This window comes from Frieseomelitta varia, unplaced genomic scaffold, assembly GCF_011392965.1.
Source record: "Frieseomelitta varia isolate USP_RPSP 00005682 unplaced genomic scaffold, Fvar_1.2 scaffold_1808, whole genome shotgun sequence".
NCBI lineage: Eukaryota > Metazoa > Arthropoda > Insecta > Hymenoptera > Apidae > Frieseomelitta > Frieseomelitta varia.
The window spans coordinates 2,527-7,882 of NW_025109537.1; the positions used below are offsets into that span (position 1 = coordinate 2,527).

The following is a 5,356-nucleotide window of genomic DNA, read 5'->3' on the forward strand; positions in this document are numbered from 1 at the left end:
AAATTGTTAGTAATTTAATTATCCCTGTGGAAATGTTTAAGGATACATAAATATATATATATTGTAGCCATAGTAGAAATTCATTCATTCGTTATTTGATATTTCTTATTTATCATTCATTATTAGTAATTATATATTTTGTTACAATTATAATATTTTTATAAATTAAATACGGAGTTATTATTTACATTTGTTGTACTATGATTGAGAATAATTATTATCATAGTCACTACAGGAAGCAAATCGCGACATCTACTGGTCGTATAGGTGATTACTATGTATCTAGTATTGATCGGTATGCACATATATATATATGTTCCGTTTGGTCCAGAGACCTCCTCCTTTTTGTTTCGTCAGCCGAGATGTACAGACGTACTGAAAGTTCGTGTAAAGTTTGCAAGTGTTACTTTATTATAAATAGAATTATATAACATTTATTCTTCAATATAAGGAATTGAGAAAGCGGTTCTCTCGCTATTAAATGAGGATGACTGACGACCAGCTGCTGCAACACATTCAGTAAGTTAGTAACAATTCTCTAAAAATTTCATCGATAAACATCAGCAATTCGATTCTCTACAGAAGCATGAAAAAGTTCTACATAAACTTTGCACTTTTCAATCGGCTATTTGCTGGGAAAGTAAGAAGCAGTCAAACGTCGCGATGTCGACTTCAGAAGCACAGTATGTGGCTATTTCCGAAGCCTGTAAAGAAGCTAATTTTCTAAAGTGGTTTTTGAGCGAACTAAGATCTAAGATGAATGTGTGAGTTTGTACAACCGAACGAAATACATTGACATAAAATATCATTTTGTTCGCGAAGCTGTTGTTGCGATTGTTACATTGAAATGACAAGCACTGTTACAAGTAGTTCTACCATCACTTCTGCCGTCTCTAACAATTTTCATAATTTGAGAACGATATCGAGAAGAAATGATGTACACGATTCATCATCCCCAGAAAACATTTCACTTTATTTGCCATCTTCATCTAATCTCGCTTTACATGACAAACCGGTCCCAAATCGAATCTGAACATGAATTATGTGCAAAACAACAAGAACCTCGCTCACGCGAAGAAATTGCACTCGAGATAAAAATCGTACAAATAATCTTATTATCGTGAAAATAGTAGGATTTTCGAAAAGCAGATTGTAGGCGATGAAATTGTAACAGTGCCAACTATCGTTATTCGACGCGTAAGAACAAATAATGCATTGCACTACGAGTAGGTAGTCGTTATAACTTATCGTATTTGTGGTTTGAGAGTGAACGTACGAGCAAAATTAAGTGAATAAAGAAAGAACGAAAAATGAGCTTCAATAGACAGATGTGGATATAATAAAGTTTTAAACATTTTTAGTTTCAAAATTAGCACTGAATAATTAATACAATGTAAATGCCTGTAAATCAATTCCCATGTCACCACTGAGTTGATATACGAGAGTGTGATAATTGGATCTATACAATTTAAATACGTTCAAAACTACTGAACTTACGTATACATATACATCTATACTTATGTCCAACATGTAAATGCATATACATGTATGTAAATTCGATCATATCGTGGAATTTTTATTCTCGATTGCATAGTTGTTTGTTCACTTATTCTTAGCCACAACCACACATTCGTTTTTCTTACATTATAAATCATCAAATCAAGAAGTTGGGTAAATTGAAACGGAAATATGACAAAATGTATCGTGCTACGAATCAGTTAAATATGAAAATATTTTAGAATAAATCCGCAAAATTTTTTTATATTCTACATAGTTGTAACTAAAACAACACAAATGTTTACTAAAAAATCATCATTCGTTTAATGAAAAATCAAACTCGCGTATTATGCTAAGACTGAGCAATTAATATTAAATAAGGTACGGATTATCATGTATTTTTAAAAAATTCTAAAATACAAATTTGCAAGAAATGCACATTATATAAAATAATGTAAAAAGTGTTCAAAGCACAGTTGTAAATAGTTGCTACGAAAAACAATTTTCTATTTGTGCTTTTATTTCTTTAGTTATGTTCTGAAAAACGTGAATTTGCATAAAAATTTTCAGTTTCTTTAAGGCACGTGTAAGTCTAAGGTAATAGATTTTTAAAAACATGTATGAAAAAAATTATGAAACTAGTGCGACATAATCTTATACATAATTTATATATTCATGAGTATTAAAAATAAACCTTAAAAATAATTTTGTTGAAAAGCCATATACTAAAAGTTAGATTGCACTTATTCTCGACAATAGTGGTGAAAATCTCTAGTTGGAAATACATTTAGCTACATTATTACGATAGTGTTGTAAGCAGTTCGCATATATTGATATTTCCGAAATTTGATTTTGGAGAATAAAAAGAAGTCACACAAATTTTGAGATTTGGCGAATATAGAAACCATATAATAATAGAAATACTCTGTTTGAATAAAAAAGGAATTGTAGTGTAATATAGAACGTTGTTATAACATAACATTCAAAAATTTGCACTGTCTCGATCACCATTCGTTCCTTTTTTTAATTTCTCAAAGATTTTATGATGGCATCATATTTAGTATATTCAAGATAATATATTATAGTATTTCTTTATCATAAGTATGGTTGTCGACGAGAAGATAGACAATAGATACTTGGTAAACTATTCAGGAGTTCTTCCATTATTTCATATCTTTTTAGTAGCATCGTACTTGGAATGAATGATTCTGTCGTCTGTTAGACTCTGTCCTCAGCAGTACTTTTTAAGATTCTTGACATACAGACATGATAATCCTTTAGCGTATAGTGATTACGATTAATTGGCACAATCATGTACATATTCGATACTAATTCTTCAGAGTTATGTAGGATTAATAAACTTGCACTGCTGCATGACGTTATAAATAATGGAATCAACAAACTTCGTTTATTGAAACTGATTAATTTCAATGTGTTCCTTCACATCAGACACGTTTTCTTATTTCATGTGCTTCGATTCGTTGACACAGATATGACACAGAAGATACGGTTGACAGGAATATACGATACAGCAAATAAATATTCGACTTGACTGACTTTTTCTTCGACTCGCAGCTGCAGTGTAAAAAGAATTGCATTTGATACAGAATGGAATATGCTCTTGATAGTAAGTCATATATACACCTCTCTACATTCCACTTATCTTGTACTATTTCATAACGGTACACCAATCTTGATTTTGTTGTAAAAATAAATATCACTTATATTTTTCAAAATTATCTTGTATTATTGTAGGACAATCTTGAATTTATCGTACAAGAATAAATATTACTGAAATTATTTTGCTGCATGACAATCTTGACTTTATTCTAAGAGAAAATGTTCGTCCCATGCATCTTTTACAATAGTATGCATTATTTTAATTTTGAACAATCTTGAATAATCTTGGAACTTGAAGAACAAGTGTTATCTGTGTCAATGTAGTGAGATTTTGCCCGATAATAAATGAAATTCAATTCAATAAAGAATACTATTGATTTCACATTTGTTCGTTTTTGTCTTCTGTAACGAAGTGTGCCTGTCTGCCACTTCAATCTTAGCTTGATTTGATAAACCACGGTTTATCACTTGGATATGTCTCGCAGGAAATTTTCATCATTTTCGATTCGTCGAGGAAGATATAAGCACAAGTCTCTTCTTTTCCTCTTCTATTAGTTTGTGAACTTTTCAAAACCAAATTCGCTATTTGCTTGGTCGCACTACTAGAACAAGTTTTAGGGATGCTTTTCCTCCAATTACATTTCATACCACTTATAAACTGTGGAAACTTTTGAAATATTCGCATATAGCAATTGCTTGCTGTCCACTGACAATCTGAAATTATTTCAGATAGTAATGAGTAGAATGTACCACACGATGCAAGTGTTTCATGCTAGCAAAATTTTCTTAACTATTTTCTAAATATAGCTGCAACGTAATGCATTTCATTCGTAAACATAAATTTATGTTATTTCTTTGTATCATTTAGAATACTCTTCTTCCTTCTGTCTACGTCATACATGATCTAGACGTAATTATGGATTTATCACTATCTTTTTCCAAGCGATTGTCGTTGCTAAGAACGTCGTTAGCTTTCTTGTGAGAAGTTACAGAACGCGTTGAATAATGAAAGAAGCTCTTTTTACTGGTTTTAAATTAATGTTCTAAATGTGCTAATATAATTAAGATACTATGTCTTGACATAGCACTCACCTGTACAAAAACTAACATTTTTACATGCTTTTCACGTCAGTTTTTGTTCGTCTTTAATATAACTTTTTGTCTTTTTGCAAATTGTATTGCTCGTTTGTACTTTGATACATCTGGAAGCATGGAGTTGTGAAGAAGCAGTTCTTGTGCTAACTCAAAATGTTAATTGAGCAGTACTGCAGCAATAGATAATCAAACTATTCAACTCTATACGTAAATTGTGTGCGTCAATGCAATTGTAGGTTAGTGGAATTATTATTTACTTTGTCTTGACGTTATTTAGATCAACGTACTAAACATAAACAAATAATTTCGTTATATCTATTGTCATAGAGACATGAGAAGTTTCGTATCTTAACGAGATACATAGAATTTAAAGTCAAAAGATTAATATGTCTGAATGCCATGTGATACACTTCCAGCGTGTAAATAATAATTTTATAACTTAACTATACCCTAGATGATTTCCAATTATCTACTGTTGATAGTGTTCCTGATATTTATTTCTATCATAACAACAATGTATTGCAACTATATCGTTGATATCTATTTCTCGCCAAATCTCTTTCTTAACTATCATATTCGTCTCATTACAGCAAAATTTCATAAAATATCATTTTAAAGATATGTAAATTATCGTGTAACTTATTTTTCTCTTCTCAATTGATAATAATTCACTCATTATAATATACTCGTCAACATGACAGAAAGCATAATCGATTTATGTTAAGTATATAAGTTTTTCTACTGCTACTTGTCCGTAGGACTTACTTTTTGGTCAAAAAAGACGCATGATATTTGACTTTCTTCGTTCAGATATTATACATATCGTACGCTTCATGAATTATGTACTTGTGTCAATTTACCTTTGCATCAATTTAAACTGTTAATCTACTAACTCTTTTAATACTCTATTACAGAAGATCTATTCCTACAAATTTGTGCCGATTTTTATACGATTTCATATTTCTGAGAATAAGATTGAAAGTGAAGAAGAAAGAAAGTGTTCTATGGATTAAATATTTTAAAGTGCATTATACTTTGGATATTTCCATATTTTTTCATATTGTGTACATTCCTTGCAATTTTATATCTTTTTAATAAATGCATAAAAATTCGAAATCTACTATAACGGTCCAAGTACCTTGTA

At 30.4% G+C, this 5,356-nt stretch overlaps 1 long non-coding RNA gene across 1 annotated transcript; it reads left to right on the top strand.

Annotated features, from left to right (window-relative positions):
* The first annotated feature begins 261 nt into the window (after positions 1 to 261).
* On the top strand, positions 262 to 5,193 carry LOC122538836. The gene is made up of 2 exons (XR_006308931.1): positions 262 to 519; positions 583 to 5,193. It is a non-coding gene; the product is annotated as an uncharacterized LOC122538836 (long non-coding RNA).
* The last annotated feature ends 163 nt before the right edge of the window (positions 5,194 to 5,356 follow it).